This window comes from Heptranchias perlo, chromosome 36 (genome assembly GCF_035084215.1).
Source record: "Heptranchias perlo isolate sHepPer1 chromosome 36, sHepPer1.hap1, whole genome shotgun sequence".
NCBI lineage: Eukaryota > Metazoa > Chordata > Chondrichthyes > Hexanchiformes > Hexanchidae > Heptranchias > Heptranchias perlo.
The window spans coordinates 20,529,901-20,555,763 of NC_090360.1; the positions used below are offsets into that span (position 1 = coordinate 20,529,901).

Here is a 25,863-nt window from a genome sequence, read left to right on the forward strand (position 1 = left end):
CAAAAACATTCGGGGCTCCCTCCTCACATCCCACACGGACCCCCACCCCCCCTTCCCGATCCATTAAACACAAACATGCAGGGAAATGCATGGAGAAATAGGTCCCTGTTGCACACTGCATTAATAATAAAGCAAATCGTATCACGATACACTACACTTGAATGAAAGTGTTGTATGCAGATTTTCTGTGTTATTGTGAGTTGGACTGTAGGCCCCATATTTGGCCGGGATCCCTGGGCATGTGTCCCATAGGCCCGTGTGTTAATCCCCCTCCCCTCGTTGCAAGAAAGGGATTAGCACCTGAACAAATGTTGGGTCCAATGTGATATTCACCCAGGGAAAATGTACAAATAGAATTGTTGAAGTGGAACAGAGTCCATACGCTTACTCAAGATGAAGATTTATTACGGTGCAGCTGAGCTTGTGATATCTGTGCATACCAAAGACTTTCCACCCTCCCCCCCTCCACTTTCTCGCTGACTCATGTTCTGATGTTCAGTCACTGGACAACCCTTCAGTATTCCTCTAAGTGGATATTCTTCATGTGTCAACCTGCACGTCAATTGCTAGAAGGATCTTTGATCCTCGATCTTCTTCTTCCTCAATTCCCACAGGGACTATTGGAAAGCGATCCGGAGCGGTGATATTTGGTTGATTCCTCTCCCCACCTGTGTCCATGGGGGCACTGAAGACAATTGAAGAGCCGCAACTGCAGTCCCTACTGGGATCAGTTAACTCAGCCTAGACTAAGAGTCAGACCTGACACCTTCTCTTCTGAATAGCTTAATCCCGTACCATCTGGTGCGTTGGCCCAGTGGCTCATTGGGGAATATCAAAAAAATTAAATAAAGATAAAAATGTGGTAATTATCCCTTGTTGGGGCTGGGGAAGGCTAAGTCTTTCTTATTAATTCATTTTCAGGATGTGGGCATTGCAGGCAAGGCCGGCATTTATTGTTCATTCCTAGATGCCCTGAGAAAGTGGTGGTGGGCCTTCTTCTTGAACCACTGTAGTTCATCTTTGAAGTAGTTTAATACAACTGAGGGGCTTACCTTGCCATTTCAGAGGGCAGTTAAGAATCAACAGCATTGGTGTGGGACTGGAGTCAGATATAGGCCAGACCGAGTAAGGACGGCAGGTTTCCTTCCCTGAAGTTTTAGTTGAGGTTTTACGAAAATCCGACAGCTTCAAGGTCACTTTTACTGATGCCAGTTCTTTATTTCCAGATTTTGGAACTGAATTCTCAAACTCCCATGGTAGGATTTGAACTCACGTTCTCCGGATTACCAGACCAGTAACATCACCAGTACATGACCATACCCAGAGTAGGAAATCCATACTGTAGAGTGGAAGTATCAGAGAAATCATTGATGCTGCCCCAGCAGAAGATGTTTATGGCGGTTGTTTATGGAGATCCACGGACTATCCACCAGTGTATGGTCCACTCCTGTATCAGCCAATAGAGTAAGTTCCAACATTACTTCTCACTGATTCACGGCGGTGCAAGTAGGAGAGGTGTCCATCACAAATTTGGAAAATGGTTAACTGAAAAAGGTAGAGATGAAGAATTATAATATTTCTATATACATCGGTAAACGCCCATGGTTTTTGAAGATCAGAGTCCCTGATAAAAATGGAAGTGGGAGGGTTGAAGTGCACAATTTCAGATTCGTGATATTGGAAGTCAGTCATAAAACATTCAAAGAAATGGTTCCAAAAATTCAGAAGTGACAGGAAGTTCAAAGGGAGAATCTGCAGTGGGTTGGGGGGAGATGCCAGGTGTCGGCAAGCTATAGGGAGACGGGCAGAGGAGCTGCCACAATGCCACCTACTGGACGGAGGCCTGAATCGTCATAGGCGATGGTCAATAGAGATAAATTGGGAAGTCTCATTACAAATGTTGACTCGGAATATTGACAGAACTGTTGAGATAAAAGCGTTATTCGATGTTTTTGGGACACGAGATTTTTAATATATCATAGACTATACAGGACAAATCACGCTGAAACTTGTTCCAAATCATTAAGACCTCTCAGGGTGGAAATTTAAAAACTGGGTTTTGCTTTTGTAATTTGTCAGGTCACCTTAACTCCTCGCTATGTCCCAGCCACATACCATAGCACAGACTGATCAGCTCCCCCAAGTACTCAGCTGGCTAAGGCAACTGTGCCAACACCACAACAACAGCTGGCATTTATATAGCGCCTTTAACATGGAAAACCATTTCAAGACACTTCGCAAACTGTAAATAAAAACTGATCCCGATCCAAAGGAGGAAAGGTTAGGATGGACCACCAAATAATTGATCATTGAGATGGGTATTACAGAGGGTCTTAAAGGAGAAAAGGGAGATGGAGAACTGAAAGGGTTTAGGAGGAAATTCGATAGCAAAGGGCGGCTGTCAATGGTGGGATGAAGGAAAGGATGGACGGACAAGAGGCCAGAGTCGGATAAATGGAGAGTTTGTGGCCAGCTGTAAAGCTGAAGTAGGGAGCCAATGTAGGTCAGCAAGGACATAGGTGATAGGTGAGCATGACTTGGGGAGGAATAGGATACGGGTAGCAGAATTTTGGATGAGCTGAGTTTACGGTGGGTGGAGGCTGGTAGGCTGGCTAGGAGAACATTGGAATAGTTGCATCTGGAGGTGAAAAAGGTATGAATGAGGGTTTCAGTGGCAGATGGACTAAGTTAGAGGCAGAGGTGGGCGATCTTATGGAGGTTGAAGTAGTTGGCTTTTGTAATGGAGAGGATATGGGGTTGAATAGGAAACTAAGGTTTGAAACAATTTGGCCAAGGAAGGGTTGGAGTTGGTGATGAGGTTACAGAATTTCTGCCAGGGGCCAAAGATAATGGCTTTGGTCTTCCCAATGTATAGCTGGAGGAAATTGCAGCTTATCCAAGACTTGGCATGAGTCTGACAGCACAAAGACAGTGGAGAGATGGAGAGATACAGCTGGGAGTCATCAGTGTACATATGGAAGCTGACCTCATGTCTGCAGATGATGTCGCCAAGGAGCAGCATGTAGATGAGGATCAGGCGGGTGCCAAGAATGGATCGTTCAGAGTCTCTCGAGATGACGATGTGGGGGTAGAAGGAGAAGTCAGAACTAGAGATGCTCTGGCTACGAACGGAGAGGCCAGAGTGGAACCAAGTGAGGGCAGTCCCACCGAGCTGCACAGTGGAGGAGAGGCATTGGAAGAAGATGGTATTTAACTGTGTTGAAGGCTGCAAAGAGGTCAAGGGAGGACAAGGAGGGATAATGCCCCCTTGGAAATATATCGCCGTTCCTTCATCGTCGCTGGGTCAAAATCTTGGAACAGCATTGTGGGAGAGCCTTCACCACAAGCAGCGGTTCAAGAAGGCGGCTCATCACCACCTTCTCAAGAGCAAATAGGGATGGGCAATAAATGCTGGCCTTGCCAGCGACGCCCACATCCCATGAACGAATAAAAAATGTCACAATCACAGTCGCAGAAAATGCCACACAGACCAGGAATGTCTCAGCTTTAATCTCCTATCTGTGTTGTGTTAATCGATCACAGCCAGAGCTGACAACACAGTTGACCTCAGTACTCATGGGCTAAGGATGGGAGAATTGGCCAGAGTTCCTTCTGCTGATTGCTATCCAGGGAGAGTGTAAATGTGTGGATACTGAATGAGATCAGGATTGGACTCGGCTGTGATATCTCCCATAGTCAACTAGTCTGTGGGCGATCGCTGTCTGGCCTTATATGGGAATGAGGCATTGGAGAGTGACAGACGCCCATGGAACAGTCAGATGCCCATTTTACACCCTGCCCGATTTTACTCTCCATTGAAGTCAAAGGTCATCGATCTCAAACATTAACCCTGTTCCTCTCTCTACAAATGCTGCCTGACCTGCTGAGTGTCTCCAGCATTTTCATTTTGTATTACACAACATATGGATTGACTGCTTAAAACAATAAAAAGAGAATGCAAAATTCTTGCAATTTTTCTCAATGATTTCTTGGCTCTGCAGTCTTTGATGGTGATTCATGGGAGACGATTGATCATGGACTAGCCAAAGGCTAGGCAATTTGAAGACTGATAACTACAAGATGATTCCTGGATTAGAAAGACATACATTCCTTTGATGTGGAAGCACAACAAAGAAGATGTTCAATTAGCTTTGATTAAATCTCTATCAGCCATGATCTTATTGAATGGCGGAGCAGGCTCGAGGGGCCGATTGGCCTACTCCTGCTCCTATTTCTTATGTAAAACAACATCAGTGTTTGAATCCATAACAATAACCCCAATCCTGAAACAGTAGATGCCTTAATTGCTATATTTACTATGTGAAATTTCCTTCACGTAAAACCATTTCTTTTGAAGTAGATAAACGATCAAAACGTTTACAGTGTTAATGCTTTATTGGTCAAAGGCATTGTTGGCTTGAGTTGTTTATGACAGCTGATGTCAACTGTTCCATCACACCAGGAGAGATGCCAGCAACAGATCCCATTAGATCGAAGAGAGTTCTCCAGCTGTGAATCAGACAAGGTTGCATGTAGTGACAGCACTATTCCTGGCAAGAATGGAGATGATTGGGTAATTCCCCCATCAATCACGCTTGGAGCCTGCACTGCTGTAAGTGACTGGGATTGATGTTACGCACGCAATTCGTGTTATGGAACTATCCTCCACTCACTGCATTTTGCTGGGGAAATAACCCTGTTTTGATCGGGAGACGTTGCTGTCGTTTCGGTCTTGAGCTCCATTTGTTGTAGTGAGTCTGTTATTAAATAGACTCGAGAGACTGTTTGCTGTAGTGCGCTGTTTAAATAGACTTTGTTTGCTGCAAAATAGACTGTTTGCTGTGAGTCCTGCCATAAGTCCCGCCCCGCCTCCAACTCATTGGCTGACACGGTTGTGTCAATAGACTGTCATATCTGGCCCCCTACCTTGTCCCACCAACATTATTTAAATGAGCTGACCCCGTAGTAACTGACAGAGTCAGCCTCCTCTGATTTCAGCGAGGATAAATTATGCTCCATTGCAGTGATGGTAGCAGAATGGAGCCCAGGAATCTCCAGGCTCGAGGGATGTCGTGCGACTGTGCCACGTGCTTGTACCTGAACTTTGCTGATCTGAAAACATACCTCAGAGGATGTGCTGTTTTACAAGAACTGGTTTTCTGTTTTTATTTCAGATTTCCAGCATCTGCAGTACTTTGATTTTGATGAAGTGATACAAGAACAGGTGACCAAAAGCTTGGTCGAAGAGGTAGGTTTTGCGGAATGTCTTAAAGGAGGAGAGAGAGGTAGAGAGGTTTAGGGTCGAGGCGGCTGAAGGCACAGCTGCCAATAGTGGAGCGATAGAAATTGGGGATACGCAAGAGGCCAGAGTTGGAAGAGTGCAGAAACCACGGAGGGTTGTAGGGCCGGAGGAGGTTACAGAAACAGTGAGGGGTGAGGCAATGGAGGGATTTGAACACAAGGATGAGAATTTTACAATCGAGGCGAAAAATCAGGTGGGTTCTATAACGAGCAGGTGATCCGCTCCACCAGACTATCGACCAGGTGAGGCAGACAAAGGTTTACGCCTTTATACCATGTAAAACACAATTGTGCCACTTTGGTTCCCAGACGTAGTGAAGGGTATCTAGAGAAGATGCTGGAGAGGGCAACTAGACTGATCCCTAGCCTTAGGGCTCTTAGTTACCAGGAAAGGCTTTACTTTAGAGAAACACAAACATGAAGGAGATATCATTGAGGTTATTAAAATGGTTTTCACAAGGCCCGAACACACAGGGGTATCTTTTCCTTTTGGGGTTGGGATTGTGGTGCAGGAGATGTAGGAACATCTGAGCTCCAGTTGAAGTGTCCCTCTTACCTTTGTTGAGGTGTGGAGGAAACCAGCTAGAAATGTTTGCCTTTCATTGCTTGACTGTCGGCTCAAGGATCTGCTGCCACATGGATTTTGTTGGATATTTTCTATTTCTGTGAATTCCTTGCTCAAATCATGTTCTGTACACATAGAATCATAGAATCATAGAAAATAGGAGCAAGAGTAGGCCACTCGGCCCTTCGGGCCTGCTCCGCCATTCAAAATGATCATGGCTGATCGTCTAACTCAGTACCCTGTTCCCGCTTTTTCCCCATATCCCTTGATCCCTTTAGCATTAAGAAATATATCTATCTCCTTCTTGAATATATTTAATGACTTGGCCTCCACTGCCTTCTGTGGTAGAGAATTCCACAGGTTCACCACCCTCTGAGTGAAGAAATTTCTCCTCATCTCGGTTCTAAATGGCGTACCCCGTATCCTGAGACTGTGACCCCTGGTTCTGGATTCCCCAGCCATCGGGAACATCCTCCCTGCATCTAGTCTGTCTAGTCTTGTTAGAATTTTATATGTTTCGATAAGATCACCTCTCACTCTTCTGAACTCTAGTGAATATAGGCCTAGTCAACCCAATCTCTCCTCATACGTAAGTCCTGCCGTCCCAGGAATCAGTCTGGTAAACCTTCGTTGCACTCCCTCCATGGCAAGGACATCCTTCCTCAGATAAGGAGACCAAAACTGCACACAATACTCCAGATGTGGTCTCGCCAAGGCCCTGTACAACTGCAGTAAGACATCCCTGCTCCTGTACTCAAATCCTCTTGCAATGAACGCCAACACACCATTCGCCTTCCTAACTGCTTGCTGCACCTGAATGCTCGCTTTCAATGACTGGTGTACAATGACACCTAGGCCTCATTGCACCTCCCCTTTTCTCAATCTATCACCATTCAGATAATAATCTGTCTTTCTGTTTTTACAACCAAAGTGGATAACCTCACATTTATCCACATTATACTGCATCTGCCATGTTCTTGCCCACTCACCCAACTTGTCTAAATCACATTGGAGTCTCTTTGCATCCTCCTCACAGCTCACATTCCACCCCAGCTTTGTGTCGTCTGCAAATTTGGAAATGTTACATTCAGTTCCCTCATCCAAATCATTGATATATATTGTGAATAGCTGGGGCCCAAGCACTGATCCCTGCGGTACCCCACTAGTCACTGCCTGCCACCTGGAAAAAGACCCGTTTATTCCTACTTTCTATTTCCTGTCTGTCAACCAATTCTCAGTCCATTTCAGTATATTCCCCCCAATCCCATGTGCTTTAATTTGGCACACTAACCTCTTGTGTGGGACCTTATCAAAAGCCTTCTGAAAATCCAAGTACACCACATCCACTGATTCTCCCCTATCTATTCTATTAGTTACAGCCTCAAAAAACTCCAGTAGATTTGTAAAGCATGATTTCCCTTTCATAAATCCATGCTGACTTTGTCCAATCTGTTATCACATCCTTTATAATAGACTCTAGCATTTTCCCCACTACTGATGTTAGGCTAACTGGTCTGTAATTCCCTGTTTTTTCTCTCCCTCCTTTTTTAAATAGTGGGGTTACATTTGCCACCCTCCAATCTGTAGGAATTGTTCCAGAGTCTAGAATTTTGGAAGATGACCACCAATGTATCCACTATTTCCAGGGCCACTTCCTTTAGTACTCTGGGATGTAGATTATCAGGCCCTGGGGATTTGTCAGCCTTTAGCCCCATTAATTTCCCTAGCACTATTTTTTTACTAATACTGATTTCCTTCAGTTCCTCCCTCTCACTGGACCCTTGGTTCCCTAACATTTCCGGGGGTAATTTGTGTCCTCCTTTGTGAAGACAGAACCAAAGTATGTGTTTAATTGTTCTGCCATTTCTTTGTTCCCCATTATAATTTCCCCCATTTCTGACTGTAAGGGACCTACATTTGTCTTCACTAATATTTTTCTCTTGACATATTTATAGAAGCTTTTACAGTCAGTTTTTATGTTCCCTGCTAGTTTACTCTCATACTCTATTTTTCCACTCTTAATCAATCTCTTTGTCCTCCTTTGCTGAATTCTAAACTGCTCCCAATCCTCAGGCTTGCCGATTTTTCTGGCAATTTTATATGTCTCCTCTTTGGATCTAATACTATCCCTAGTTTCTTTTGTAAGCCATGGTTGAGCTACCAGACAGAGGCCTCCTTCTCCTCCTCTGAGATCATGATGGTCCGATTGCTTTTCAGCCCCAACAACTAGAAGCTCCTGGCTTTAGTCACATGGGATATTTGAAGACCACGGTGGATGAATTATGTGGGTTATTATGAGTAATTAAGGTTTTGCTTAATTCATGTGTTTTTAAACTGAAGGTCTATATATCAGATGAAAACTTTTAAAAAGTATTTATTCATCAAAGTTTCAAATTTATAACCACAAAAATGTAATTAGATTTAAAAGAAATTGCATTCTAAATGATTCCATTGTGTGTAATTCAAAATAGAATAATAGCCAGGACTGTTGCATAGAAAGTAACTGAGGCTGGTTTTGGAAAACAATGTAAGACTGACATTTGTACATGCATTTGGAGCAGGGGTCACTGGGTAGTGAGTGAGAGCAGGAAGACTGCTTACCCAGCCTGGGATATCAACCTGGCTCAGTGGGTAGCATTCTCCCCTCTCTGTTAGAAAGTTGTGGGTTCAAGTCCCACTTGAGGACATAGTTTGGGTTGATACTGCAGTGGAGTGCTGCAATGTCGGAGGGTCAGTATTGAGGGAGCGCTGCACTGTCGGAGGGTCAGTATTGAGGCAGTGCTGCACTGAAGTGCTGTCTTTTGGTTGAGACGTTAAACCGAGGCCCCGTCTGCTCTCTCAGGTGGATGCAAAAGATCCCATTACACTAATTGAAGATGAGCAGGGGAGTTCTCCCGGTGTTCTGACCAACATTACAACAGTGACAACATTTCCTCGAGTCTGCAGCACAGAAACAGGCCATTCGGCCCAACTGGTCTATGTTGGCATTTATGCTCCACATGTGCTTCCTTCCTCCCTATTTCATCTCACCCTATCAGCATATCCTTCTATTCCTTTCTCCCTCATGTGCTTATCTAGCTTCCCTTTAAATGCATCCATGCTATTTGCCTCAACAACTCCTTGTTCCATATTCTTACCACTCTTTGGGTCGAGAAGTTTCTCCTGAATTCCCTTTGGATTTATTAGTGCCTATTTTATATTTATGACCTCCAGTCTTGGACTCCCCCACAAGTGAGAACATTTTCTTTACCCTATCAAACCCTTTCATTATCTTAAAGACCTTATCAGGTCAGCACTCATCCTTCTCTTTGTTAGAGAAAAGAGCCCCAGCCTGTTCAGCCTCTCCTGGTAAGTACATCCTCTCAGTTCTGGTATCATCCTTGTGAATCTTTTTTGCACCTTCTCCAATATCCCTACATCCTTTTTATAAAATGGAGTCCAGAACTGTGCACAGTACTCCAAGTGTGGTCTCACTTCAGAAAGTACTTCATTGGCTGTGAAGCGCTTTGGGACGTCCTGAGGTTGTGAAAGGCGCTATATAAATGCAAGTTATTTATTTCTTTAAAATGAACAAGAATTGGTGCAGTCAGTTCCATGTTGGACAAAATGGAAAATTTAGACCACCCTCAGTTTCAGCCAAGTTAGTTTTTTTTTTCTGTTTGGGCACATTTGGAACTTGCACAGTGAGTCTTTTCTTTTGAACTTTATTTTCCGTCTAGCAATTTGACATGAGTCATAGATCCTCTTCCTGTAGTCTTCTGGTGTTCCTGAAGCTCCAGCAACTTTGTTGACATCCTTGGCTGCACCGATTGCATGTAAACCTTTCCAGCATTATTGTGCTACAAATAGATTTTTACCTTTTTGCAAACCTGATTGCTTTGAGCACTGGAACTGGAAACTCAGGGCTCCACTGTTTGTTTGGGACACCCACCAGTTCCTACACTTCCCATCTGAATGATTGGTGCAGATCACATTGTCCCACTTTCATCGGCTATTCCAATTATTACAGGTGAATTGCAATTGGATGTCTTTTATTGATCTGTCAGCCCTGGTTAATTCGGTCAGGAGATGGAGAATAGCAAGTGGATTTTTCTTCCCTGAAAGCCAGTTCTAAAACCATCTGCACTATCTTTTTAACTTAACCTGGATAATTCTGTTCTTAACCGGATATGGTATCAGAGTGGTTATGTTACTGGGCTAGTAACCCAGGAGACTGGACTAATAATCGTGAGTTCATTTTATCGCTTGAGTTTGTGAATTTGATTTCAGCTTTAAAAAAAAACTAAATAAATCTGGATTAAAAAGCTGGCATCTGTAAAAGTGACCACGAAAGAGCTGTCAGATTGCTGGAAAAGCCCGACTGGTTCACTAATGCCCTTAAGGGAAGGAAACTTGCTATCCTTACCTGGCCTGGTTTATATGTGACTCCAGTCCCATGCCGATGTGGTTGACTCTGAAATGGCCGAGCAAACCCCTCAGTGTATCAAACCACTACAAAAAAAAAGGATAAGAAGAATAAAATCGGACAGAGCACTTGGCTTCCCTGGATATGTCCTGTTCCACTGGCAGGATAGACCCAGAGATGGGGGAGCAATGGTATACAGTCAGGTGGGAATGGCCCTGGGTGTCGTCATGGGCAAAGAAAGCTCCTGCTGATTACCACCTACCACCCTCCCTCAGCTGATGAATCAGTACTCCTCCATTTGCAGGAAGCACTGAGGGTAGCAAGACCACAGAATGTACTCTGGGTGAGGGACTTCAATGTCCATCACCAAGACTGGCTCAGTAGTACCACCACTGGCCGAGCTGGGCAAGTTCTGAAGGACATAGCTGCCAGACTGGTCTTGCGCAGGTGGTGAGAGAACCAACATGAGGAAATAACATACTTGACTTTGTCCTCACCAATCTACCTGTCACAGACAGTATTGGTAGGAGTGACCACCGCACAGTCCTTGTGGTGATCCAGTCCCATCTTTACACTGAGGACACCCTCCATCATGTTGTGTGGCACTGCCACTGTGCTAAGTGGGATAGATTAAGAACGGATCTAGCAGCTCGAAACTGGGCATCATGTGTAGCTGTGGGCCCTCAGCAGCAGCAGAATTGTATTCTACCACAATCTGTAACCTCGTGGCCTGGCATATCCCTCACTCCTCCATCACCATCAAGCCAGGTGACCAACCCTGGTTCAATGAGGAGTGTAGAAGAGGATGCCAGGAGCAGCACCAGGCGTATCTGAACATGAGGTGCCAACCTGGTGAAGCTACAATACCTGATTATATGCGATGCCAAACAATGGAAACAGCATGCTATAGACAGAGTTAAGCAATCCCACAACCAACGGATCAGATCAAAGCCCTGCAGACCTGCGAGATCCAGTCATGAATGGTGCTGGACAATTTTTTTTTTATTCGTTCATGGGATGTGGGTGTCGCTGGTGAGGCCAGCATTTATTGCCCATCCCTAATTGCCCTTGAGAAGGTGGTAGTGAGCCGCCTTCTTGAACCGCTGCAGTCCATGTGGTGAAGGTTCTCCCACAGTGCTGTTAGGTAGGGAGTTCCAGGATTTTGACCCAGCGACGATGAAGGAACGACGATATATTTCCAAGTTGGGATGGTGTGTGACTTGGAGGGGAACATGGAGGTGGTGTTGTTCCCATGTGCCTGCTGCCCTTGTCCTTCTAGGTAGAGGTCGCAGGTTTGGGAGGTGCTGTCGAAGAAGCCTTGGTGAGTTGCTGCAGTGCATCCTGTGAATGGTACACACTGCAGCCACAGTGCGCCGGTGGTGAAGGGAGTGAATATTTAGGGTGGTGGATGGGGTGCCAATCAAGTGGGCTGCTTTATCCTGGATGGTGTCGAGCTTCTTGAGTGTTGTTGGAGCTGCACTTATCCAGGCAAGTGGAGAGTATTCCATCACACTCCTGACTTATGCCTTGTAGATGGCAGAAAGGCTTTGGGGAGTCAGGAGGTGAGTCACTCGCCGCAGAATCCCCAGCCTCTGACCTGCTCTTGTAGCCACAGTATTATGTGGCTGGCCCAGTTAAGTTTCTGGTCAATGATGACCCCCAGGATGTTGATGGTGGGGGATTCAGTGATGGTAATACCGTTGAATGTCAAGGGGAGGTGGTGAGACTCTCTCTTGTTGGAGATGTTCATTGCCTGGCACTTGTCTGGTGCGAAGGTTACTTGGCAACTTGCCAATTAAGCAACTAACGGGAGGAGGAGGCTCCATGAAGATCCCCATCTTCGATGATGGCGGAGTCCAGCATGTGATTGCAAAAGACAAGGTTGAAGTGTCCGCAACTATCTTCAGCCAGAAGTGCCGAGTGGATGATCCTTCTCGGCCTCCATCTGAGGTCCCCACCATTTCAGATACCAGTCTCCAGCCAATTCGATTCACTCCACGTGATATCAAGAAATGACTGAGTGCCCTGGACACAGCAAAGGCTACAGATCCCAACAACATCCCGACTGTAGCGCTGAAGACTTGTGCTCTAGAACTAGCCATGCCTCTAGCCAAGCTATTCCAGTACAGCTACAACACTGGCAATGTGGAAAATTCACCAGTATGTCCTGACTACAAAAAGCAGGACAGGTCCAAACTGGCCAATTACCGATCTATCAGCTTACTTTCAATCATCAGCAAAGCGATGGAAGGAGTCATCAGCAGTGCTATCAAGAGGCAGTTACTCACCAATAACCTGCTCACCGATGCTCAGTTTGGGTTCTGCCAGGACCACTCGGCTCCAGACCTCATTATAGCCTTGGTCCAAATATGGACAAAAGAGCTGAATTCCAGAGGTGAGGTGAGAGTGACTGCCCTTAACATCAAGGAAATATTTAACCAAGTGTGGCATCAAGGAGCCCTAGTAAAAGTGAAGTCAATGGGGATCAGGGCGAAATCTCTCCAATGGCTGGAGTCATACCTGGCGCAAAGTAAGATGGATGTGGTTGCTGGAGACCAATCATCTCAGCCCCAGGATTTCATTTTTCCTCAGTGCAATGCCCTGGGCCCAATTATCTCCAGCTATTTCATCAATGACCTTCCCTCCATCATAAGGTCAGAAGTGGGGCTGCTCACTGATGATTGCATAGTGTTCAGTTCCAGTCAAGCTAGCTCAAGAATCTATAACATCTGTAAAGATTAGTGAAATATGAGAGATGAAGAAAAGTTTTTTTTAAATTCATTCATTCATGGGATATGGGCTGGCATTTATTGCCCATCTCTAGTTGCCCTGAGAAGGTGGTGGTGGGCCTTCTTCTTGAACTGCTGCAGTCCCTACGTGAAGGTGCCCCCACAATGCTGTTAGGTAGGGAGTTCCAGGATTTTGACCCAGCGATGTGTGCAAGTCAGGTAATGAAGCAGTCCATGCCTGCCTGCAGCAAGACCTGGATAATATCCAGGCTTGGACTGATAAGTGGCAAGTAACATTCACACCACACAAGTGCCAGGCAATGACCATCTCCAACAAAAGAGAGTCTCCTCCCCTTGACATCAATGCCATTACCATTGCCGAATCTGCCACGATCAAGATCCTGGGGTTGTCATTGACCAGAAACTAAACTGGACCAGCCACATAATGCCATGGCTACTAGAGCAGGTCAGCAGCTGGATATTCTGTGCCAAGTGGCTCACCTCCTGACTCCCCATAACCTCTCCACCACCTACACAAGTCAGGAGTGTGATGGAATACTCTCCACTTGCCAGGATGGGTTCAGTTCTAACAATGCTCAAGAAGCTCGACACCATCCAGGACAAAGCAGCCCACTTGATTGGCACCCCACCCACTTGCTTAAACATCCACTCCTTCCACCACCGGCGCACCGTGGCTGCAGTGTGTACCATCTACAGGAAGCACTGCAGCAACTCGTGCAAGGCTTCTTCGACAGCACCTCCCAAACCCGTGACCTCTACCACCTAGAAGGACAAGAGCAGCAGGAGCACGGGAACAACACCATCACTTCCAAGTTCCCCTCCGAGTCACACACCATCCTGACTTGGACATATATCAGCCATTCATTCACCGTCGCTGGGTCAAAATCCTGGAACTCCCGACCTAACAGCATTGTGGGGGCACCTTCACCACACGGCCTGCAGCGGTTTAAGAAGACGGCTCACCACCACCTTCTTATGGCAACTAGGGATGGGCAATAAATGACGGCACGTATCCCAAGCAGGAATGAATAATAAAAAAAAACTTTATTTCATCCCTCATATTTCATTAATCTTTACAGATGTTATAGATTCTCGAGTTAGCTTGACTGGATGTGGAATTGGCTCTGTCATTTTGCATGAAAACTGAAGTGGGGAACTCATTTAGGGCATCTGTCTTTTCTCTTTTATCCCACTACAGAAGCCTGGAGTGTGCCTTTAAGCGCTGTCTGAACTATAAAAACAAATTTCAAAGGGATAATTTACCAGATGATGCTATGTTAGAGTGCTAGAGCCAGATGTTGCTGGCGGAAGTACGGGGGAAGTCTCCTCATGAGTGCAAGCAGCCATTTATACATTCCATGTCCTTTTTTAAAAATTCATTTGCAGGATGTGGGTATCGCTGGCAAGGCCGGCATTTATTTCCTATCCTGAGTTGCCCTGAGAAGGTGGTGGTGGGCCTTCTTGAACCGCTGTAGTTCATGTTATTCTTTGTAGTGGTTTGGCTTGCTAGGCCACTTCAGAGGGCAGTTAAGAGTCAACCACGTTGGTGTGGGACTGGAGTCACATATAGGCCAGACCGGGTAAGGACGGCAGGTTTCCTTCCCTGAAGGACAGTAGTGAACCAGTTGGATTTTTACGACAATCCGACAGCTCCATGGTCACTTTTACTGACACCAGCTTTTTATTTCCAGATTTTTCAAACTGAATTCAAATTCTTTAACTGCAACGGTAGGATTTGAACTCATGTTCACCTGTATTTTTAATCCAGGTCTCTGGATAAAATAACCGTGAAACACTTCTGTACCATTCTGTTTAGTCCAGTTTCATACGTATTTCCTCAGTAGCTGATACCCTTATATCGCCTGGTGACAAAATAGCTAGTGGCCTTTCCGGAAAGTTCCACTTTGAAGCTGTGAATAAATGATAGCACTGGGTGTGAGTACAGAAGGTGCGATGGGTGAATATTACTGAGGCTGCTGACATTTACCTTTCAGGATTGCGTTTCTACATCTTGCTTCCTAATGAGCTTGGAAAGTTTAAAATGAAGAACGCATTAATATTCTAGAATTACATAGAATTTACAGCACAAGAACAGGCCATTCGGCCCAACTGGTCTATGCTGGTGTTTATGCTCCACATGTGCCTCCTCCCAATCTATTTACTTCATCACACCCTATCAGCATATCCTGCTATTCCTTTCTCCCTCATGTACTTATCTAGCTTCCCCTTAAATGCAGCTATGCTATTCGCCTCAACCATTCCATGTGGTAGCAAGTTCCACTCTCTGAGTCAAGAAATTTCTCCTGAATTCCTTATTGGATTTATTAGTGACTATCTTATATTTATGGCCCCTAGGTTTGGACTCCCCCACAAGTGGAAACATCTTCTCTACGTCTACCCTGTTGAACCCCTTCATAATTTTAAAGACCTCTATCAGGTCACCTCTCAGTCTTCTCTTTTCTGGAGAAAAGAGCCCCAGCCTGCTCAGTCTTCCCTGATAGTTATAACCTCTCAGTTCTGGTATCATCCTTGTAAATCCTTTTTGCATCTTCTTCAGTGCTTCTACAACCCTTTTCATAATATGGAGACCAGAATTGTGCACGGTACTCTACATGTGGCCTGACCAAGGTTGTATATAAATTTAACATAACTTCTCTACTTTTGAATATTATTCCTCTAGAAATGAACCCCAGTGGTCTGTTTGCATATTTTGTGGCTTTATTAACCTGCGTTGCTGCTTTTAGTGATTTGTGTATCTGCACCCCCAGATCCCTTTGAGCCTCTACCCCATTTAAACTCTTATTTTCCAAGGAGTATGGAGCCTCCCTATTCCTCCTACCAAAATGCAGCACCTCACACTTAAGTATATTGAAGTTCATTTGTCAATTACTTCTGCAAGTTTGTTAACATCTGTCTGTAACCAGCAGTTCTAGAGTATCAAGCAAGATAACAGTAGATGGTTGAGAGATAGATGTACAGGCATCTGCTCCAATTCAATTGATTGTACTTCAATTGTTAACAAAGACATTAACAAACTTGTAGAAAATTCGGGTCACATCACTGGGTCTCTGATCGGTAAAGTGCCAGGGTTCAGGCAGCCTCTTGTCCTGGGTGGTATGGGGTGTATGGAGACCCAACTGGGGAAATGGAGAGAAAATAGTTTCAAAAGTGGGAGTGTTACCTTCACCATAATCTTTGCTATTTGCACCTGAAGGCTTTGAGCTACAATTCAATTCAGCTTGTCATTGCTCCTTCGAACTTTCCTCTCTTGCTGCCTGTAAATTCAATGTATCCACTTTTCTGCACCCTCACTGTGTTGAAATAAAGACTCATTGCATGTTTTACTTAACTTTTCCTGAAACTTTATAGCTATGGAACTCAAGTCCCCCAGACCATTCTCCTACAATCTACAGGCTTTTAGGTAACACCATCACGACTTGATTTACCTCATGTTCTCTCCTGCTGCTTTCAACATCGGTGCTGTTCTACACTGTGGGGCTTGTCCTTTCACTAAGGTCTGAAGGGCTATTGTGGCAACTGAAATTAAGCAGCTGGTCTCAGCCTAATTTGCCTCCCCCTCACCTCCTTTCACGGACATGCTTCCAATACGTGACATTCCCCTCGCATCAGACCCTGGTCCGAGAAGATTCCCCAAGTGTAACTTCTAATGAACAGGCTGACTGTAAGGTCTGGGTTAGGAGGCATCAACGCTCAGGCTGTTTGACTCCCACTCTTTGCAAACCAATGTGTAGCACAAAGGAACACTCTGAGCTTCCCGACAGCCCTGAGTGTGGTTAGAAAAATAAGCGGAGTCCAGTAGGTAAAGAAAGATATTCTATTTAGTGGCTTCACTAAAGCTCTGTGCCACTGAATGAGGGTTTTTTTTTGTTCTGGGAAAAAGTTTTTAAAAAAGCTGAAAGCAACCATTTGTTGACAGTAAAAGGAAGAAGCACAAAAAAAATATATATGTTTCACTTTTAAATTAAACATTTCTGCACAGAAAAGTGAAAGGAGTCTTGTGGAGTTTTCAGACCCTAAACTGGCTCGATTGTGAGTGGTGACACATTTCCTTACCGTAGTATGGCCTGAATCAGCATGATGAGGCTTCATTCAGATGTGAGGCTCCCTCAGATCCAGTCAGTGCTACACGACAGGGCAGCAATGTTTGCTTGGATAAATCAGACTGTGTGTGTAGCAATTTTGTTCGACTAAAAGCCTTTAAGTCAGCTATATGTAGCTGCGCCAACATGACCATTTAGGAAAATCCGGTGATAGCTTCAGGTCGGCAAATTGTTGGAATGTATCTGCATCAAGCACGTTAAAGGTTCTTCACTAAAGCATCGCTCGATACTGCCAGGCCTTTATCAGTATTACTGAGATGACAAAACAACAACTTGCATTTATATAGCGCTTTTAACGTAGTAAAACGTCCCAAGACGCTTCACAGGAGCGTAATCAAACAAAAATTGACACCAAGCTAAAGAAGGAGACGTTGGGACAGGTGACCAAAAGCGCCTTAAAGGAGAAGTAGAAGCAGAAAGGCTTTTGGGAGGGAATTGCAGAGTTTAGGTCCTAGACAGCTCAAGGCATGGCTGCCAATGGTGGGGTGAATTGTGGAGCATCCCCCTCAAATTTGGCTGCCTGCAGAAATTCGTCACCATTCTCCGCCTGCCCCACGATGACATGCAAGCCGTGATCCTCACCGATGGATCCACCACAGACCCAATACGAGAGCAAACTGGGGTCAAGCAGGGCTGCGTCATCGCACTAACGCTCTTCTCCATCTTCCTCGCTGTAACACTCCACCCTCTTCACCATGAAGCTCCCCGCCGGAGTGGAGCTAACCTACAGGACAAGTGGGAAACTGTTCAACCTTCGACGCCTCCTGGCCAGAACCAAGACCACCCCAACTTCTGTCATCGAGCTGCAGTACGCAGACGACGCCTGCGTATGCGTACGCTCAGAGGCCGAGCTACAAACCATCGTTGACGCATTCACCGAAGCGTATGAGAGAATGGGCTTCAGGCTAAACATCTGGAAAACAAAGGTCCTCTACCAGTTCGCTCCTGCCCCCCAACCATCGAGATCCACGGTGAGCCTCTGGACAGCGTGGATCATTTCCCGTACCTCGGGAGCCTCCTCTCGGCGCAAGCAGACATCGACGATGAAATTCAACATCGACTCCAATGCGCCAGTGTAGCCTTTGGACGCCTGAGGAACAGAGAGTTAGAAGACCGAGACCTTAAATCCAGCACCAAGCTCATGGTCTACAGTGCAGCCGCGGTCCCCGCCCTCCTGTACACATCAAAAACATGGACAATGTACAGCAGACACCTCAAATCCCTGGAGATATCACCAACGTTGCCTCTGCAAAATCCTGCAAATCCACTGGCAGGATACCAACGTACCAATGTGAGCGTTCCCTCTCAGGCTAACATCCCCAGGATTGAGGCAGTGGTCACGCTCAACCAGCTGCGATGGGCGGGCCACATTGTCCGCATGCCCGACACAAGATTCCCTAAACAAGTGCTCTACTCCGAGCTCCGCAATGGCAGGCGATCACTAGGAGGGCGGAGGAAACGCTACAAGGACACTCTCAAAGACTCCCTAAAAAAATGCAACATCTCCACCGACACGTGGGAATTGCTTGCCCTAGAACGCCCAAACTGGAGAAGAAGCATCCGCGAAGGCGCCAATCACCTCGAGCGTCACCGAGTGGAGCACGTGGAGGCCAAGCATAAGCAGCGGAAAGAGCGCGCAGAATCCAGAGCGTCTCACCCACCTGCCTTATTAAACACCACCTGCCCCACCCGTGGCAGAGTCTGCAGCTCCAGGATTGGACTATTCAGCCACCGCAGAACCCACCCTCCCGGAGTGGAAGCAAGTCATCCTCGACCCTGAGGGACTGCCAAAGAAGAAGAAGGAAGTGGGGGATGCGCAAAGAGGCCAGAGTTGGAGGAATGCAGAGTTCTCGGAGGAACTGATAACAGCAATTCTACTCTATCCTGTGCACGTCAGAATCAAACTCCTCCCAAGTGCTAATTAGCAACGACCTAAATCACCTTCCGATTTTTCAACTTGATGAAATTTCTTTCCTTCAAGCCATTCAAACTATAGATACTTTGGCTCCTGTATTTGAGACTAATCCCATAGATAAGTCTCAGCTCCTTATTGATTCGAGAGTATCTTTCTCACATCCTCGAAAAGAGATAGAGCAGCATAGCATCGGACGTCATATCAGACTTTAACTAAATTTATTTTTCAAAAGATGAACAAGTGAGCTTATATCAATACTATAATGCATATACTTAGCATAGATATTGTACAATCCAGCTCTTTGAAAGGAAAACAGTAAATGAAGTCCAATCTGTTAAGCTATTATTTTGTAGTTAAGTTCTTTATATGCAGCACTCTTTTCTTCTTATAGTTTCTCTAATTGCAGAAGCTAAACTGGGTGCTGCCTCTTCGCCCTTTGACCTCTTTGCCACACCTGGGAACTAAGCTTTACACCGGCCCAAAGATGAGGAAAATCCACCCTTAGGGCTCCAAGCAATAGAGGTTCAAACACATCTAATACGTATTGGACTATAAGCTTGCTTTGTGTATGTCAAAAATAACAGAACTCAGCCCTTACAAACCAATGAACATAATAGCACAGACATTCAGGTCATTAGAGTTCCCTTCATCAGAGACCAGTTACAAATACATACGGAATTCAATAGTTGGACTGCGTTTGACGGCAGTTATCCAACTGACATCATAAAGTGAGAGTTATTAATGTTGTTTGCCAGCTGGACTGGATGTATTAGTGCTCTGTAATACACTGCAGACTATCCAGTACCCTCTATAGCTGCTATTATGTTGACAATGTACACTGATACTGCACCATCTCAAGGGCAACTAGGAATGGGCAATCAATGCTGGCCTTGCTAACGATGCCCATATGAATTTTTTTTAAAGTAGGAGCACAATATTCTCACCACTAGGTATCATTGCATAAAGTAAATTCCGCACCTACAGCTGCATCTGGAAACCAACTTTTCTTGGATCCCAGGGGGACGTTGGGGGGCGGGGTTTCCTTCCTATCGGCCCTCCAACAGGCTCAATAGTAAGCAGTGGCGTGCTGGTAAGATAAACCAAAGAGAGGCATTTGGCTGTCTTGGCTCATCACATCAGCACTGCTTTGCCATTGTATAAAGGTACTTTCTGGGAGTGAAATCCCACTGGGGTTCTCTCCATTGTCTGACCTAACTTTGGCGGAGGAGCATGCAAACTCTAGAAAAAACAGCATTTGTGCCGAAGTTACAGAGGATGATCAGGAGAACCCTCCTCCCCAGTGGAAATTCACCCCTTGTGTCTTTAACTGGGCTCCGACAGGGTCAACCATATCATCCTCCTCCAATGCCTCGCCTCGCTTCTCCACCTCAACGGGTCTGCCCTCACTCGGTTCCACCCTCTATCCGATCATAGCCAGAGCACCTCCCAAGGTAGCTTCTCTTCCTGCCCCCATGCCATTCCCTCTGGATTCCCCCAAGGATCTGTACTTGGCCTCCTCCTCTTCCTCATCTACATGCTGCCATTTGGCGACATCATCCGCAGACATGGGATTGGTTTCCATATGTACGCGAAGCTCCCAGATGCCAGCATCCAGGAGCTGTGCTCCTGTTTCTGTCCTGGATCCTGGCACGAGGCCCTGCCGGTGGGGTGGTGGGGGGGTTAATGGGGCACGGGCTTGCACTAGGGGTGTGCGTAGGCTATGCAAGTAGCCGGGGCCAAGAAATTTAAGGACAACTCTCTTCTGACAGGCACAGACCACCCCTAACCCTATCGTGTCTATGACATGAGCAAAGTTCCTCATCTGAAGCTCAACATAACTCTTAATGAGATGAAGGAAAATAATGAAGGGATGGAGTTGGCAACAGTGCTCTTAGAATATGGCTCAGAGCCAATTCGGCAGATTACAGCAACAGTCTCAGTGCCAGGGCTAGGGCCAGTGCCCAAAAAAAGGTTAAGCAGTGAGAAGGAACATTTATGTGTCAGAACTTGAGCTTTTACTTACAAATTCTTGAAAACAATGACAAACTGTTTGAATCAATGAACCAAAGGCCGAACACAAGTTTGATATCTAACATCTAAGCTGCTGTTGGGCAGAGACTGAAGGAAAGAAGCAGAGCAACAGACCCTAGGACTGGCCTGGATGAAAAGTTTGCTTGCGTCAAGAGACCACTTTTATTCCATGTGACTAACCCTCAGTAATATGCCTATTTTCTAGTGCAGAGACTTGGTTGGCTTAAAACTTCCACAGGGTCAGATACAGTGAGGTAATAAACATCTCAACATGACCCCATGGCAACGTAGCTGTTCCAGCCATTACACCACCGATTGACAAGCCAAGTAATGAAGTATTGGGTACAACACATGATTTTGGTGCCAAAACAGCTAATGGAGTGAAGCCAAGATAGTTGTAGATTATAAAAAAAGGAGGCGTTGAAAGTACAAGTAACACACACTATTTTGTCCCAGCACCATGATCATACTTCCTGTATCCCATTGTCACATGACATAAACCAGACAAGCTTACAAACTCTGCACTGTGATTTCAGTGCTGAAGGATATGAGATAGGCATCTGAACTAGAGTAATGAAGCCCTTACAGAAATATGGAGAAGAACATCATCTACTTGCTGCTTATCCAATTAAAAGCTGGTGCATGTCATAGAAATTTTAATTGCCTACTTTGTACAGTTTATTTTTATCCTGTTGCACATCTCTCTGATCCCTTCGGTACAAACACCAGACATCATAAATGCATGCATGGTGCCATACTGAGTAACAAAGGCCATGAAGGCCCCAGATTTAACTCCTGATCCATATCGAATTGGATGCCCTCAGCTGGAGTAGTTGTGTGTATGTGGGCACGCATGTGCGTGGGCACGCATGTACGCGTGTGTTTCAGCTTGTGTGTGTGGGTGTGCATGTGTGTGGGCATGCATGTGTGTCAGCATGTATGTGGGCGTGTGCATGTGTGTGGGTGTGCATGTGTGTGGGTGTGCATGTGTGTGCAAGTGCACATGCACATGCGCACGACACATGTGGACATCAGGTGGCTATGATTCCCTTGCCTCCCCATATTTGAGGGCCAGTCGACACTTTCAAACTGGGGCTGCTAACATCTGTGGAACTGTATTCCACATTCCAGTTTAAGTCACTATCTTCAAGGAGGAAGGGGAGGAGATGGAAAAAATGAATTACTTGAAAATTTGCCCTTTTATATATGACAGGTTTGTATGTGATAAAGAGACTAAACTGTACAGTGTCTGACGTATTGCTAGTTTCAGATGACATGCTGGCAACATCTGTTTTCAATAAGGAGTCACTTTAATTCACATGAAACAATTTCAGATTCAGCTGTCTGGGAAATATGGACAAGATGAGACTGCAAGAATTATATGGGTCAGACCAGCTAGTGGACTCAGGCCACTGTAGATGAATGACTCAACATTCACACTCAATCTTCAAGGATTGGATTGTTTTATTTCATTTGATAATGATAGGCCAGGACTTTCAATCTATGGTGCTTTTCAGATACACGGTAACATTATCAGCCGATTGTTGCAAGATGAAAATTGTTCGTTTTGGCAGTCAGAATGCTGACAAAGTTCTATCACAGATGGTGAATGGATTGAAACGAGAAAATCACACCAATGTTTAGAGGTGGTACCTCCCTTGAGTTGGACAACTTTCTAATTCTTGTGAAATCATTTTCTCCAAAAGCATCAAAGTCTAACTGGGATTTTAATGCCTCCAGTAACTTATTCTAACATGTCTGGGAGCTATGACAATATGTTGTGACAGCAAAATAATGGAAAGCATTTGAATTAAATTATAACGTGTCCAATGTGTTTTTAGCAATTTTTGCAGGGATTTACCTCCTGCCCTTCACATGTCCGAGTTACAATCGATCCCTATATTTGGAGGCAACATAGGTAATTCCTATATTTATTAGCCAGCAAACGTCATTCCTACATATTACATAGAATTACGTAGAATGTACAGCACAGAAACAGGCCATTCAGCTTAACTAGTCTGTGCCAGTGTTTATGCTCCACATAAGCCTCCTCCCACTCCTCTTCATCTAACTCTATCAGTATACCCTTCTATTCCTTTCTTCCTCATGTGTTTACCTAGCTTCCCCTTAAATGCATCTATGCTATTCGCCACAACTACTCCTTGTGGTAGCGAGTTCCACATCGTAACCAGTCTCTGGGTAAAGAAGTTTCTCCTAAATTCCCGACTGGATTTATTAGTGACCATCTTATATTTATGGCCACTAGGTTTGGTCTTCCCCACAAATGGAAACATCTTCTCTACATCTATCCTATCAAACCCTTTCATAATCTTAAAGACCTCTATCAATTCACCCCTCAGCCTTCTTTTTTCTAGCCTGTTCAATCGTTCCTGATAGGTACAACCTCTCAGTTCTGGTAGCATTCTTGTAAATCTTTCTGTACCTTCTCTAGTGCCTCTATATCCTTTTTATAATATGGAGACCAGAATATGCACAGTACTCTAAGTCTGGTCTAACCAAGGTTCTATATAAGTTTAACATAACTTCTCTGCTTTTCAATTCTATCCCTCTAGAAATGAACCTCAGTGCTTTGTTTGCTTTTTTATGGCCATATTAACTTGCATCACTACTTTTAGTGATTTGTGTATCTGTACCCCTAGATCCCTTTGCTCTTCTACTCTATTTAGACTCTTAACTATATTCAAATACATTTGCCAATTACACGCCCATCTTGACGTTTATTAATGTCTTCTTGTATTTTGTCGCAGATGACCAGAAGCTTGGTCAAAGAGGTAGGTTTTAAGGAGTGTCTTAAATGAGGAGAGAGAGATAGAGAGGCAGAGAGAGTTAGGGAGGGAATTCCAGAGTTTAGGACCTAGGCAGCTGAAGGCACAGTCGCCAATGATGGAATGAAGAAAATGAGGAATGTGCAAGAGGACAGAATTGGAGAAGCGTAGAGATCTAGGAGGCTGGTAGGGCTGGAGGAGGTTACAGAGATAGGGAGGGAGGGCCATGGAGGGATTTGAAAACATGGATAATAATTTTAAGTTCAAGGCTTTGTGGGACCGGGAGCCAATGTAGGTCAGTGAGCACGGGGTGATGGGTGAATAGGACTCTGTGCGAGTTAGGATAAGGGCAGCAGAGTTTTGGATGTGCTTAAGTTTACGGAGCAGCAAGGTGGGAGGCCGGCCAGGAGAGTATTGGAATAGTCTAGTCCAGAGGTAACAAAGGCACGGATGAGGGTTTCAGCAGCAGATGAGCTGAGCCACTATATACATATTGTATATTGCTGTTTATATACAATATAAGACAATAAAGGTCATTCACTTTGAAGGGGAGCGAATGGTGGTTTATTTTTGTTTACGAGCATATGAAGAAAGACAGGAAGAAAAGACAACTGGTCCAAGCCCGTCCTGTCCAGACATGATGCTGCCTACATGCACCATCAAAGCAACCGACAGTCACAAAATCTCCCGGGAGAGGCAAAAAAAAACCTTTGTCCAAATCAGGAAAAAAAACTCCGCCAAGCTGATCTCTGACCATCAGTCAATCAAACAACCTCTAGGAGACTGCAGCAAATCCATTCTTATTTCAACTCCCCAACCTCGACTTTGTACACACGGGACATAAATCATCAACCTGAAAAGGGAACCATAGAGTAAAGATCACCATTGACAATGTTATTGTACGGGTGATTAACCCACTCCCTCTGCTATTTTAATGGAGGCTTTAGCCTGATTCTGAAGGAAAATGTACTATTCTTGGATATAAAGCTGGAGTAACATAATTGTAATGAAGGAGCTATAAAAAAAGAAAGACCTGCATTTATATAGCATCTTTCACGGCCTCATGATGTCCCAAACTGCTTTACAGTCAATGAAGTACTTTTGAAGTGTTGTAATGTAGGAAACACGGCAGCCAATTTGCACACAGCAAGGTCCCACAAACAGCAATGAGATAATGACTAGATAATCTGTTCTTGTGATGTTGGTTTAGGGATAAATATTGGCCAGGACACTGGGAAGAACTCCCCTGCTCTTCTTCAAAATAGCGTCATGCGATCGTTTAACGTCACATCTGAAAGACGGCACCTCCAACAGTGCAGCGCTCCCATATTACTGCACTGGAGTGTGGGCCTGGATTTTGTGCTCAAGTCTCTGGAGTGGGACTTGAACACAACTTTCTGGCTCAGAGGCGAGAGTGCTACCACTGAGCCACAGCTAACACCTAGACTGTATTTGTACAGATATATTATTTCAATTAGATAGGTTTGGGAAACCCAGGGGTCTTGCGTATAAGTTACACAAGGTTAGAGCTAACTTAGATGTCAGGAGGTTCCAAGAGGATTGTAGATCTATAGAACAAGTTGCTGGCTCGCGCAGTGAGTATAGATTCACTTCATACTCTCAAAAGAGAGCTGGACCGTTTCCTGGCTGGGGTGGAAATCACGGCCTGCAAAAGGTAGGTGAGTTACTAAGTAATATAAATCTTGGTCAATGTCCCTGCCTGGACTAGTTTTCATTGCCTTAGGGGGTCGGCTAGGAATTTCTTTCTCCTTAAATTAGCCTTGGGTTTGTAATCTGTTTCTTTTTGTCTCTTCCAGCAGGTTAAGTGGCTCCTGGTGAGAGGGGATTGTCGGGAATCGTAATGCTCAAGGCTCATAATCGTGTGGGCCAGGCTCGACGGACAATCTGGTCTTTTCATTTTCGTATGTTTGTATGTAACTGTTGATAACAGCTTCACTTTGGTTAAAAGGCAAGAATATTCTATGAATA

The 25,863-nt window shown here is 45.0% G+C and overlaps 1 long non-coding RNA gene across 1 annotated transcript; it reads left to right on the forward strand.

Annotated features, from left to right (window-relative positions):
* Positions 1 to 1,067: 1,067 nt before the first annotated feature.
* On the forward strand, positions 1,068 to 25,863 carry LOC137303992 (uncharacterized). Its single transcript, XR_010958499.1, has 3 exons — positions 1,068 to 1,464; positions 5,175 to 5,248; positions 25,692 to 25,863. It is a non-coding gene; the product is annotated as an uncharacterized lncRNA (long non-coding RNA).